Genomic DNA, 15,052 nt, shown 5'->3' with positions numbered 1-15,052 from the left:
TGCCTGAGCTGCAGAGTTCCTCCAGCATTTTGTGTGCGTTCAGAATCAGGTTTAATATCACCAGCATATATCATGAAATGTGTTAACTTTGCAGCAGCGGTACAATGCAATATATGATAATATAGAACAAAATGAATTATAGCAAATATATATATTAAATAGTTAAATTAAATGTATTGCAGAAACAGAAATAAAGAAGTAGTGAGGTAGTGTTCATGGGTTCAATGTCCATTTAGGAATGGGATGACAGAAGGGAAGAAGCTGTTCCTGAATCGTTGAGTGTGCACTTTCAGGCTTCTGTACCTCCTTCCTGAGGGTAACAAGAAGAGGACATATCTTAGGTGGTGTGAGTCCACCACTTTTTGAGGCACCACATTTGAAGATGACTTGGATGTCTTGCATACTACAGAGGCTTGTGTCCATGATGGAGCTGACTAATTTTACAACATTCCACAGCTTACTTCAGTCCTGTGCAGTAGCACCCTCCCCCTTACCAGACGGTGAAGCAGCTAGTTAGAATGCTCTCCACTGTACATCGGTAGAAATTTGCGACTCTTACAGTAATACACAACAGCAAAACATTCTCACAGTTTACCTTCTCTACATTAATGTCCATAATCAATCTATCCACTATTCCTTCACAATGAACTAATTTTTGATTAAAACTTTCTATATTATGTGTATTCTAGTGTACTCTATCCCATGAATTCACTGTCTAATAACTGACATGCGTTTCCAAAGAGTGTGCGTTTCTGGGGGAGTCAGGGCCCCTGCAAGTCAGAAAAGTTGCATCTCAGTGGGAATGTTCACCAATACTTGGACAGTTTTCTTTTGTAAACCATCTCTTCAGGGGCATAGAAACCGAAGGTAGAATCAGAAAGGAGAAATGCTGATCTGGAAATACAAGTTAGGAATGCAGGTGAAGGGAAAAGGAAAGGAAAAGGCAACAGTGAAAGTCACTATATCAACAGTAACAGTGCCCAAGGATGGGACAGAGTGACAAGTGGAAGAGTGCACAAGAAGGTAGATTCAGAAGAAGCAGAAATGGTAAGATAAAATTAAAGCTCTATATCTGAATGCACCCAGTATTTATAACAAGGTATGTGAGCCGATGACACTAATAAAAATAAATAGATACTATCTCACAACTACTATGTAGTTGTTAGGTGGCCAAGCCTCAAACTGAATGTTTAGGAGTATATGATATTTCAGAAAGATTGGCAGAAAGGAGTGACACACAACCTGACCTGCTGAGTTTCTTCAGCATTTTGTGTGGGTTACTCTGGATTTCCAGCATCCACAGAATCTCTTGTGTTTAGGCAGAAAGGAGGTGGGTGGCCCGATTAATAAAGGCTTTGATTACAACAGGGATGGGGAATTAGGTAGGGATAAGAAATCATCAAGGTGAAAAGTCACCAGTGGGAATAATAGATTGCCCTATTACAGAATGTGCATTACACACAGAGACAAGAGATTGCAAATACTAGGATCTGGAGCTAAAATACAAGCTGCTGGAGGATCTCAGCAGGCCAGGCGGCACCTGTGAAGGCAAGGGGACAGCTGACACTTTGAATCAAACCCCGCTTCCGGATCATGTATAAGGGGGAGTATAATGAGGTGAAGGGGAGGGGTGATCCAGGAGTTGGGAATCAAAAGGTGGATCCTGGTGAGGAAGTTGCAGCAAGCCAATGGTTAAGTAAATGTCCATTTAGTTTACAAATAGTGTACAGTCAACCATACAAGAAAGGTCTGAATGCAGATTCCCTTTTGTCCAACAGGGGACTGGCGCCATTTGGCTTACTGAGACAAAATTAAGATGTAATCGAAGGATGCAAAGCACACACCAATTGGGAACAATTATTTTACTAACTTCAAGGTATTATCAGTTGTTAACTTGGAGTTTCCAGTGACTTTTAACACCTGTATTATGAATAATGATTGATCATGCGAATAAATAATTTGAACATTCACAGGATTCCTAATTGGTCAACACCCATAACTCTTAGACAATTCTGTATAAAATGGAGATTCTTTGTTCAAACTTCAGAATAGTTTGGAGACAGGGTCCATGATGTTCTCTTTGTGCACATGTAGATAAAGTGTGAGTTGTGTTTTCAGAGTCCAGTTAATCAGTGACAAGTTACTTGGAGGTTCTGCTGAGATGGCTATCGCTTGACTTCGTTATATGGGAGATTGGAATTCACCCCTGGTAACATGTCCCCAGGTAGCCAATTTCTTTCCCTTTCTCAAACAAGTTTCATTGGTCTTTGACTCACATGCTCAACTCATTTAGTCTTCTATTCCATTCCCATCTGTTCCTATTTGCCCACCACTCATGACATTCCTTCCTGCTCAGATTCCATGATCTTTAGCCCTTTGTTGTCTGGACTGATTACTCTCTATCCTCTATCACTATCTCCAGCGCTCCCCCCCTCCGCCCCCGCCAGCTGCTTCCATCTGTCCATCAAGCTCTCGCTACCAAGATCTCCATAGTTGCTGCCTGACCTGTAAAGTTCTTCCAGCAACTTGTTTTTTTTTAGCACCGCGGTACAATGCCCTAAATATTGCTTAAATTAACCGAACAAATTGCATGGTGAAGAAAGTATACAGTACAGCATACTTGCCTTCACTTGTAAGGTCAAGGAAGTGTTAGTACAACTGAAATGTTGTGTGCAGCAATGGTCACCACATCACAGGAGGGACATGACGGCACTGGAGAAGGAGCAGAAGTGATTCTAGATTCTGGTTTCAGTTATGAGGAAGGAATAGATAGGCTAGGTTTGCTTTCCCTGGAACAGAGGAGCCACAAAGGGGATGATGGGAGGTACAGAAAGGACAGATGGTAAGAAACTTCTCTCCATGGCTGCGAAAGACAGAAGGATTAGAGGGGATTAAATGGATTTTTTTTCACCCATAAAAAATTACTGCAATCGAGAATGCCCTGACTGAGAAGGTGATAGAGGCAGGTAACTCTAAAAATTTAAGAAACATCTGAATGAACACTAGAATTGCTGAGGCATATTGGGCTGCAGATTAAGTCCCTGGGAAATGAAATTAGTATAGATTAGATTAGATTATGAGGACACGCAGTCCTCTTTTATTGTCATTTAGTAATGCATGCATTAAGAAATGATACAATGTTCCTCCAGAATTATATCACAGAAACACAAGACAAACCAAGACTAAAAAAACCACAAAAAACACATAATTATAACATATAGTTACAATAGTGCAAAGCAATACCGTAATTTGATAAAGAACAGATCATGGGCATGGTCAAAAAAGGTCTCAAAGTCTCTCGAAAGTCCCATCATCTCACGCAGACGGTAGAAGGAAGAGAAACTCCCTTCCTGCCATGAACCTCCAGCGCCGCAAACTTGTCAATGCAGCATCTTGGAAGCATCCAACCACTGCCGACTCTTGAGCCCATCCGAAAACTTCGAGCCTCCGACCAGCCCTCCGACACCGAGCACCGAGCACCATCTCTGCCGAGCGCTTCGACCCCGGCCCCGGCAACAGGCAATAGGCAAAGCAGAGGATTTGGGGCCTTCCCCTCTGGAGATTCTCGATCGCGCAGTAGCAACGGCAGCAAAGCAGGCATTTCAGAAGTTTCTCCAGATGTTCCTCCGTGCTTCTCACGTCTGTCTCCATCAAATCAGGATTGTGTATGGTACCTATTTAACAAATACGATATCATTTCGGAGCGGCCGCGCGCACTGCGTCATGCCACCATCCTCTCCCCTCCTCCAAACTTTACATACAGTGCTGTGTAAAAGTCTTAGGCACATTTATATAGCTGGGGTGCCTAACACCTTTGCACAGTACTGCGGCAATTTTAGGAATTGCATTGTACTGCTGCCGCAAAAAAAAAAAACAAATTTCAAGACATACACCTTGATAAACCTGACTCTGCTATTGGTCTCTATTGTGGACAGAGAATGGGAACGGGACGGAGTGCGGAATCATGGTTGAGAATAGGGGAAGGAGCAGAAAGACATTCTATGATGATCAATAAACCAATTGTTTGGAATCAAATGACCTTGCCTGGTGTCTCTGAACTGGGTGTGTCTGCACCCACTCCACCCACTCCTGGCACTCCATCTCTACCACCTGTCCTACACCCTCCTGTTGCACCCTACCCTCGCCATTCCCAACAGATTTGCTCCCACTAGATTTACAAACTCATTCTCCGCTCCCTAGCTGTATATATGTGCCTAAGCCTATAGGTACTATAGGTTTTTGGCATGCTATAGGTACTTTGGCATGGACATGGTGGTCTGAAGGGCTTGTTTCCATGCTGTCTAATGCTGTTATCCTGTGGTGACATTGCTAACATTAGTTTATTACCAAAATACTTTGAAAAACTTCAGTGTGTGTGCTATCTCAGCAGATTACACCATACATAAGTACACTGAGGTAGTAGAAAGAAAACAGAATGTAAAGAGCATAATTTAGTAGCAGCTACAGGGAAAATGCAATGAAAGTAAACAATAAAATGCAAAGGCTACAATCGGGCATATTAGGAGATCAAGAATTCAACTTTCTGATTCTATAAGACTCAAGCAACAATGAGAGCTTATAAGAAGACACGGCAGTAAAAATGATTATCGTAGATTGAACAAAGTAAATTACCAAGTGTTGCTTTGAGGATGTGTTTGCAGAAGGTATTCTAGATGCCAAGAATAAACATGGTCAGGGATAGAGAAAGGAACGGGACAAGCAGCGTGAGAAGGGTCTTCCCCACAGGCAGCCATCCTTGCAGATTAGGGACAGATGGTAGACCATGATCACCCATGTCATACAACACAGCGCATAATGATGATGGTAATGACTCCAGATGATTCCTCGGAGCAATACTTTGAGGAAACAATGTGAACTGACTAGTTTAGACACAGTATTGTGTCATGAGACAGCAAGAATTAATGATCTTACAGTAAAGGATTTCCAAGGAAAGAGTAATCACAGCTTGGCAGAACTTCAAATTGAGTAGAGAGCAAAAACCTTAGGTATCATAAAATTAATTAAAGGGAATTACAGTGGTACAAAGATGGTATTGGCAAACATGGGCTGGGAAAATGAAGTAAAGGGTAATATGGCAGATCAACATTGGCAGATAAACATTGGCAGATATTTATGTATTTCATCAATCTTAGCAGAGGAACCTTCCAGTGTGAACAAAAGGCTTTACAGGAAGGATGCACAAACTTTTGCTGGCTAAGAAAGTTAGGACAGCAATGAAATTGAAAGATATACAATGTTCTGACACTTTGTGGTTGGCAGAGAACTAAGAAACTCTTAGGAGCAGCAAAGGACACCTAGAAGACCTATAGAGAAGACAGACTCTGAGAATACAGCATACTAGCAGATAAAACAGTTACTTAGATCTTCTACATGTATATCAAAAGAATAAAAGTAGCTACGGTAAACACTGGCCTCTTGGAGACTGAGAAATGAGTAAAGGAAAATAGTGAAATGACATAAAGCTTAAGTGATGACTTTGAATTGGTCTTTGTGGTAGAAGACACTAAGATCATGTCATAATTAATAGATAATCCAATGGTTATACAAAGTTGAATTTTGGATCATTCTCCTTCACTAGACACAACAGTAGGCAAAGTAATGATGTTAAAGGTTAACGATCCAGGAAACTAATAGTCTGTATCCTAACGTCAGAAAGGAAATGGCTGACAAGATAGAGGAAGCTTTGAATGTAATCTACCAGAATTCCCTGGATTCTGAAGAGGTCCCTGAAGCACTGGAAAATCACAAATGTAACATCACTATTCAAGGAAATTGTAGGGAAGTTAGCCTAACATCGATCATAGGGAAAATACTGAAATCCATTATTAAGGAGGTAACAGCAGGACATTTAGAAAATCACAAGACATTCAAGTCGAGTCAACATGGTTCTATGAAAGGGAAATTGTATTTGACATATTTGTTAGCATTCTTTGTGAATGCAACAAACAGGATGCACAAAGTTAATTAGTCTGTGAAAGGTATGAGCAGAGGTGATTAGGTCATAAAATACACTTAGTGGCCATTTTATTAGATACATCTGTACACCCGCTTGTTAATGCAAATATCTAATCAGCCAATAATGTGGCAGCAACTCAAAGCATGCAGACATGGTCAGGAGGTTCAGTTGTTGTTCAGACCAAGCTTCAGAATGGGGAAGAATTGTGATCTAAGTGACTTTGACCATGGGATGATTGTTGGTGCCAGATGGGGTGGTTTGAGTATCTCAGAAAAAGGCTGATCTCCTGGGATTTTCACACAAAACAGTCTCTAGTGTTTACAGAGAATGGTGCAAAAAACAGAAAGCATCCAGTGAGCTGCAGTTCTGTGGGTGAAATTGCATTGTTAATGAGAGAGGTCAGAGGAAAATGGTTCAAGCTGACAAGAAGGTGACAGTAACTCAAAGAATCACGTGCTACGACAGTGGGGTGCAGAAGAGCACCTCTGAATGCACAACATGCCAACTCTTGAAGTGGATGGGCTACAGCAGCTGAGGATCACGAATGTACAGAAATACACTCAGTGGCCACTTTATTAATTCCTCCTGTACCTGGTAAAGTGGCCACTGACTGTATTTACATGGATGAAGGTTAAACTGACCAAAATAAAACAGAGAATCTGGATACCTATATAAGTCACTATGTATAGTGATCAATAACTATGTATAAATGATGAAAGCACCAACAGTTCTACAAATAAATTTACTGATGATTCAGAGATAGACAGGTTAGCGAGCTGTGAGGGTGGCATAATGAGATGCAAGAGAGTAATGGTAAATGGAATGTGGCAGAACTTGACAAATAGAGTGTAATGTGGGGAAATTAGATTATTATCCACCTTGGAAGACAGAATGAGAAACAAAACGTTGCAGTGCAAAGGGTTGTAGTGATCCTAGCATGAAATACAAGAAGTTAATATCCTGGTACAGCAAGTAACGAGGAAGGCTAATGGAATATGAGACATTATTGCAAGAGGTATGGAGGATGAAAAAGGGTACATCTTGATGTAGTTCTACAGGGTACTGGTGAAACACATATTCAATACAGTTACAATTTCTGTCAGTACCTCCAGTTGAACTTTGTCTTTTTGTGTGTTTTCCCCCAAGTCATCAGTCTATGGTTTTGCATTGCCTTGAGCTCCTGTCTCTGCTCCTGCTCTACTCCGGCCCCTGTATTACTGAGTACAGTACTCCGTCTCTCATCTGTTTCTTATTATTACCTATAATGCTGCCACCTACATCTTTTTGTGCTCCACCTATCATCTGCCTATTGCTTAATGTAGTTCAGTCCTGTGTTTTCACCTGTTTGTTGCCACATTGCCCTAGTGAATTTTCTTGAGCCTTTCCAGCATTTGTATCTGTACTCTGTCTGTCTGAATATCGACTATACCTGTTTCTCGATTCTGGTTTATGGATTTCTCTGGATGCTTTGATATCTGCCTGAACTTTGATGTTGTTTGTACCTCGGGATTTGTTACTCAATTAATATCACTGTGTGCACAGTACTGGGTCTGCGATTGGATCCCTGCTCCAACATCCTGACAAATTTCATTATTTCATAGAAAATGAAGGACATCTCTTATTGGAAGCTGCACAGAGAAATCCACAAGGTTAATTCCATGGATGAAAGAGTTAGCTTGACAAATGATATTGTACAGGTTGGTTCTATACTGAATGAAGTTTAGAAGGAGGAGAAATGATCATTAGAACATTTGAGATTCTGAGGGAGATTGACATCATGGAAGCTGAAACAATTTTCTTACTGAGTGAAAACCTAGAATTAGGGGGAACCGAGAGGGAATTTCTTCCCTTTGAGCGTTTAGTATACTCCATTCCTGAGGGTAGTGGTTGTGGAGTTATTCAACATATCCAATGGAGATTGACAGACACTTGAATTACAAGGACATTGAGGAGTATGAAAGGGCAGTAGGGAAGTGTTGTTAAGGCCAAAATTAAAGCAACCATGATCTTACTGAATGACAGAACAGACTCAAGGGATCAATAGGTCTATTCCTGTTCCTGTTTCTAATGTCCTTATAACACGAGTTCCTTATTTGTAGATTCACAGCTATTTTCAGTTTCTTTCTCCAACCCTTGACAACCTTGTCCTTTCTAATACCTTCAGTAATGCAGAGATCATACCTAGTACACCAAGTTTGCAGATGATAGAAAGACAGTTGTACAGGCAGGTAGTTTTGAGGGAGCAGGAAGTTTGTAGAAAGACTTAGATGAGGAGAAAGGGCAACAAAGCGGCAGTGCAATATAGTGTAGGGAAGTGTATGGTTATGCACTTTGTTTGAAGGACTATTTTCTGAAAGGTGAGAAAATTCAGAAATCAGAGATGAAAAGAGACTTGGGAGTCCTCATGCAGGATTCTCTAAAGATTACCTTTCAGGTTGACTCGGTGTTGAGGAAAGCAAATGCATGTTAGCACTCTATTCAAAAGGACAAGAATACAAAAGCAAGGATATAATGCTGAGGCTGTATTGGAATATTGTGAGCAGTTTTGGGCTCTTTATCTAAGAAAGAATGTACTGGCATTGGAGAAGATCCAGAAGAAGTTCACAAGAATGATACCAAGAATGAAAGGTTTAACATATGAAAAGCAATTGATCTCTAGATCTGTACTCACTGGGGTTTAGAAGAATAGGGGGCGGGGGTGGAATTTCATTGAAACCTATTGAATATTAAAAGGCATGATAGAGTGGACATGGAGAGGATGCTTCCTATCATGGGGGAGTCTAGGGCCAGTGGGCACAAATTCTAAAAAATAGAACTTAAGAGTAATATTATTTAAGCTAATTACTACAAACTACATTTTGCTTTATAGGAAGACTTTACTATTATTAACTAGCTATATAATAATTTAAGGCTTAGAAAGAAATGCAAACAAAATTACAAATAGAGATTGCACATCCTCTAATTTTTTGTGCATGCACTGTCCCAGGTGATTTAATTACAGGAAATCCTGCATAATTTAATGTAAAACATTTCTGTTTTACCTCATTCCTCTAAGACTAATTCTTTAACCATCAATTTCAGACTCAGTTTTCCAAACTTCTCTACCCATACATAAACATTGGAAGTACCATTGGCCAGAATGAAATAAGTCTACAGAATGTGGTAAATACAGGCCAGTCTATCACAGGCAAATCTCTACCATTGAGCACATTTACAAGGAGCACTACCACAAGAAAGCAGTATCAACATCAAAGACCTCCACCATCCAGGCCATGCTCTCTTTTCACCACAAGCATTGAGTAGGGGGTATAAGAGCTTTAGGTCGCATACGATCATGTTCAGGAACAGTTATTACCCTATAGTCATCTGGATCCTGAACTGGCGTGGACTGCTTCACTCACCTCTACTCTGAACTGATTCCACAACATTAAGGCTCACTTTCAAGGATTCTACAACTCATGTTCTCAGCATTATTTATGATTTCTATTTTCAGCATTTGTCATCTTTTGCATATTGTCAGTCTTTGTTTATAAATTGTATTGTTTTTCTTTATTTTGCTGTAAATATCTGCATGAAAATGAATCTCAAGGTAGTATGACATAAGGCAACATATACATACTTCGATGATAAATCTACTTTGGCTCTGATCTTGAAAATCTCTTCCAGGTGCTGCTATATGCATCTCTTCCCCAACTGCTTGTTCCTTATCCATCACCCTTGACTTCACTGTTCAACATCATTCTTCCTCTTAAGCTGATTACCCCTACTGGGACACTGGCCACTGACAGCAGCTTGCCAGAGTCCTCTGTTCTGGGCCAGTGTTTCAAGTCGTCCCCAGGTGTAGTCCATCTTCGAAGATCCATCCTCTCCCATGCATGAGGTCTTTGGAACTTCTGTTGGTGTTTCTGTAGTTCTAGGATTTTACGGGATGAGGTTGCTATCCCTGTACCCAAGCCTCCTCTTTTTGTAACTAGGCTTGGGTCCTTCCATGGCAGAGTTGATCAACATCATACCTTCCCCACTATCCTTGCACAATGAATTCAAAATTTTCATTGAATTGGCAAATTCTCCCTTGGCTTCTTAACAAATTCCAGTTCTTTGTCACAGTCCTGCCTTCTGATCTATCAAATGTGGACCAGTATGCATATCCACCCTTCCATCCAATATTGCATTTGTCCTGGGAGATCTTTCAGCCATCTCATTTGCACACCACACTCCCCACATTCCTGTACCTTCTCCGTTCACAGTCCACTTCATAAATCTATTATTGTAGCAGTAATGTTCAGTCATCTTATAATCTACTTTCTTTATTATAAGTATCTGTGTCTTGTCTACAAAAGTAATATTATCATTTGTTAATATTTATTGTTACTAAGGCTTACATGTTTATGAAATTGGCTTAATTCCACAGGAGTTCATTTAGTGCTTTAAGAATGCTCAAATTAATGCAAAGTCACATCTCATAGTGATGTGAAAATGTCTGCACCGTCTTCACCTTAATCAGGCCTAACTATCTCACAGCTTGAGCACCTACAATTCAAGCTTGTGTGGAAAGTGTTTACATAGGCTGAGCAGTAAGAGGTTTGGTACACATCACTGTTATCCTGGAATCAATACAGACACAGGAGACTGAATGGGTTCATTATATAAAGAAGCCTCAGCGAGAAGCATCTAAGGACATGTCCCTGGACCAGTGTTGCCCTCTTCAAGTAGAATGGCTACATTGAGCTTTCATGAAGATTTGCTTTCACTCGGCATTCAGTGCAGGTATCACAGGAATAAAGCACTCTATAGAAACAGTATTTAAATGCATTATACCTGCATAGATTAATTATGGATAGACTGGGTATCTTAGCTAAGAAAGAACAACTAAGCAGTCTTCCATTTGCAGTGATCTAATTCTGTCTTACTACCATAAATACAATCTTTTGCTCAAATTACTAACTTTATTATTTAATTATACCCAACAATATAAGTTAAACTCTAACATTTAAGAATACACATTATTGTTAACAAATTACGAAATAGTTCATACAAATTTTAAGGTACAATATTTATATACGTGCAGCTATTGTCTTTTCTTCATTATCTAACTAGGAACAAATAACAAAATGCAAAAACTGTCTTTCATTTCACCATTCAATGCAGAATACATTTTTTGTAATGGTAGTGTGAGATGGATTTTAATTGGTATTGGCGGTGACTGGCAGTAGAAAATGGTGTAAGATAGATGACATGTGGAATTAGAGTAAGGCCTGTCATTGCTGTCAGCTGGTATTGGAGCACAGCCTGCGTTACTTGCTAGCTGGTACTTGATCAAAGATCTAGGTTGGTATAAGCCTATAGGTTGAAGTTTATGAAGGGAATGCTTTAGAGGTGTTTGGCAGATTTATTAATTTATTGAAATACAGCACAATATAGGCCCTACCAGCCCTTCAAGCCACACTGCCCAGCATCTCTCCAATTTAACCCTAGCCTAATCACAGGACATGTTGCAATCACCAATTAACCTACCAAGCGGTACGTTTTTGGACTGTGGGAGGAAACTGGAGCACCCAGAGGAAACCCTCACTGTCACGGAGAGAACGTACAACCTCCTTACAGGCAATGGCGGGAATTGATGTTAGTGATGGAAGTAACAGTTGTCTGTTTTTGAGCATAGTACATCCATATTTCAAACTGTTGCATCAGTATTTTTGTCATATTTGAAACTTAATGTAACATATGTTGTAAAATGGTAGTGTCCCATCACTCAATAATCTCCCTCTGCTTTATTCAACCATACTTTCTAATTACAGATTACAAAGAGCTTCGTGATGACAAGAAAAACTAAAGTATGATTCTATCATCCAGATGGTCATCACAGTGTCGTGGGGGCTAAGAAGTGTGGCATCAAAACAGCCAGAGAGATCATTATGAGTGAATAATCTATGCCCCTTCTTTCTGATGCTGGTAGCACACTTGCTCTGTGCTGTCTGCTTGTATATATGATTGCTGCCTTCTGTCAACACTAACCATGGTGTTCATTCAATTCTCGCCAGGGAGTGGGCCCAATTTCAAGAGAGGCTTGCACTACATCATTTTCAGCCTGCAGTTTAAAAAAGGATGTGCAATGTAACTTCACTGGATGAGAAAGGCATTCTTGAAATCATTCTGACCTGGGAGACTTTCAGGAATGGCTAAAAATAGCAAGCAAGTAGGCTGAAGGTTTGGTACAGGAGGCCAATTCTGTTTCTCCAGAAGGATCCTCCAAACATAAAAATGTAGGTGTTCTTACTAGCAAGTTTGCAGACGATATAAAAACTGCTGGAGTTGCGGATAGTGTGGAAACTTGTTAAAGGTCACAGCAGGATGTATACCATTTGGAAATTTGGGTGAAGAAATAGCAGATGGAGTATAATTCCAGAAAGTGTGAGATGATGCTTTTGGGGAGGTGAATTGCAAGAGGCAAGCATACAGTAAATGGCAGGACCTACAGGTGCACTGATATACAGAACGATCTTGGGGTGAAAGCCCAGAACTTCCTGCAAGTTTCAAGCCAAGTGGATAGAGAGGTGAAGAAAGTGTACGTTCCTTCATCACTTGGGGTATTGAATATATAATGCCAGATGTAATGCTGACTTCTGTATTGAACATTGATTTGGAGTGCTGTGGGCAGCTCTGATTTCCACACAATAGGAAGGATGTGAAGGCTTCCTTGTAGAAGAAGTCCACCAGGATGCAGGCTGCGCCGGAGTGAATTACTTATAAAACGAGGTAGAACTAACTTGTTCCGCTTTCTCTGGAGCATTGGAGGCAGGGTGGTAACATGACACGGGTTTACCAAACTAGTGAGAGGCATATATAATTTCAATAATTAAGAATTTTATCTCAGGATGGAAATGTCACGTACTAGGGAAGGTAGGTTTAATTTAAGAGGGAAGTTTAAAGGAAATGTATGAGGCAAGTTTTTGATTTACACGGAGAGTGATAGGTGCCTGGAATGCACTGCCAGGGCTGGGGGTGGTGGTCGGTAGAAGCAGGTATGATAGCAACGTTTAGGAGATAATTCAGTAGACACATGAGTGCGTAAGTAGTAGAGGAGCCATGTGCAGGCAGGTGGGATCAGGTAAATTGGCATCATGGTCAGTGCAGACAAAATGGGCTGAAGAGCCTTTTCCTGTGCTGTACTGCTCTGCTTTCTACGTTTAAGCATTAAATAGAAAAGTATATACAGATAGCTGTAGCATCTAAACTACAAGGGCCTAGATACAGGACCTCAAAAGGTTCTGCAACATTATACATGTGGCCAAGGTCAGTGAGTATGTATTCTCAACAGTGGTATCCCTCCAACATCATTAGTCCCAAACACTGCTCTCTGCTCACTCACCTACTGACAACCATTATTTACCAGGGTTCAAACATATCATACAGCTACTTCACCAGACCTTCAGTGAACTTGACAGTGCCGCTGGATATCTACCCTTAGCTTATACTAAAATTTACAGGATACATAACACCAACTATTAACCATGATGGGCAAATTACCTGCATACACACACAGCTCTTAATCACACTCTCACCTCCCTCTTGCATGACAGGTGGTGTACTATCACAGGCAGCAGTAGCTAGCCAACGGAGGACAGGGAAGAATACATCGGCTTATACCTATACAGTACTGTGCTGAAGTCTTGGGTGTATATATGGATAGATAGATAGATAGGGTGCCTAAGACTTTTGCACAGTACTGTATTTGTCAATGTGGAGCGGAAAGCAAATTTATAAATCTGGCGGGAGCAACGAATGTTGGGAATGGTAAGGGCAGATCACCATGGGAGGAGTGTGGGACAGGTGGCAGAGAAAGAGTGCCAGGAGTGGGAGGTGGCACGGTGCAGACACGCCCAACCTTGAGACACCAGGCAAGGTCAGTTGATTCCAAACAATTGGTTTATTGATCACAACAGAATGTCTCTCTGGTGCTTCCCACATCACCCCCCCCCCCGGTTTCCCCTTTTCCCAACCATGATTCCCCCCTCCCTATAGTCCAAAGTAGAGACCCATATCAGAATGCGGTTTATCATCCCTCACAAATGTCATGAAATTTGTATTTTTGGGGCAGCAGAACAGTGCAATACAAAAAAGCACTGGATAAAAGTCTGAGACACCCTAGCTATATATATAATATATATGTGTGTGTGTGTGTGTGTGTGCCTAAGACATTTGCATGGTGCTGTAGAAAAAACAAGTAATGACCGAAAATGTACAGACGTTATTGTCAAGACTGGGGCTGAAACCAGAGAAACTGTGATTAATATTATTTTCTCGCATCCCTCTCCTCCTTTCATTCCACAGTCTCTTATCATCTGGAGGCTACATATTGCCACACTTCCAATGCTGCTGTCCTAATTCTTATACCTTGGAACTACAGCTGATTGGGCAGTGGAACAAGAGCTAGAGGAGAGTGAAGAAGACCTAAAATCATTCAGTTTTACGCTCCCACCTCCCCAGCCCAGAACCTGAGACCATGAGTACTGCGTAATGCCATAGATTCATAGTCATAGAGCACTACAGCACAAAAACAGGGCCTTTGGCCCATCTAGTTCATTCTGCCTTGTCCCATTGACCTGCACCTGGACCATTGCCCTCTATACCCCCTCCCTTCAATGTACTTATCAAAGGTTCCCTTAAATGTTGAAATCAAACCCACATCCCCCATTTCCACTGGTAGCTCATTTCAAACTTTCACCATCCTCTGAGAGAATAGACTCCCTCTCATGTTGCCCTTCAACATTTCAAGCTTCTCCCTTAGCCAATGACCTCTAGTTCTAGTCTCACCTAAACTCAGTGGAAAAAGGCTGCTTGTATTTACTCTATCTATATATATAGGCATCCGTTAGTCTCGTGAGACCATGGATTTGCGCCTTGGAGGGTTTCCAGGGCGCAGGCCTGGGCAAGGTCGTATGGAAAACCGGCAGTTGTCCATGCTGCAAGTCCCCCTCTCCACACCACCAATGTTGTTCAAGGAAAGGGCATTAGGACCCATACAGCTTGGCACTGGTGTCGTCGCAGAGCAATGTGTGGTTAAGTGCCTTTCTC

The 15,052-nt window shown here is 41.1% G+C and overlaps 1 protein-coding gene across 4 annotated transcripts in view; it reads right to left on the bottom strand.

The window, feature by feature from the left end:
* LOC140186765 (potassium voltage-gated channel subfamily A member 3-like) overlaps positions 1 to 15,052 on the bottom strand; it is a 77,993-nt gene that overhangs the window by 52,248 nt on the left and 10,693 nt on the right. Inside the window, exon 2 of one of the 4 annotated variants that reach the window (XM_072241301.1) lies at positions 3,090 to 3,674. The exons of the other annotated variants lie outside the window; for them this stretch is intronic. The gene's annotated coding sequence lies outside the window, so the exon portion shown is untranslated. Of the gene's footprint in view, positions 1 to 3,089; positions 3,675 to 15,052 lie in introns of those variants that run through there. 4 annotated transcript variants of the gene reach the window in all.

The sequence above is a fragment of the Mobula birostris genome, chromosome 23 (genome assembly GCF_030028105.1).
Source record: "Mobula birostris isolate sMobBir1 chromosome 23, sMobBir1.hap1, whole genome shotgun sequence".
NCBI classification, from domain to species: domain Eukaryota; kingdom Metazoa; phylum Chordata; class Chondrichthyes; order Myliobatiformes; family Myliobatidae; genus Mobula; species Mobula birostris.
This window is presented reverse-complemented; position numbering and strand designations above follow the sequence as displayed.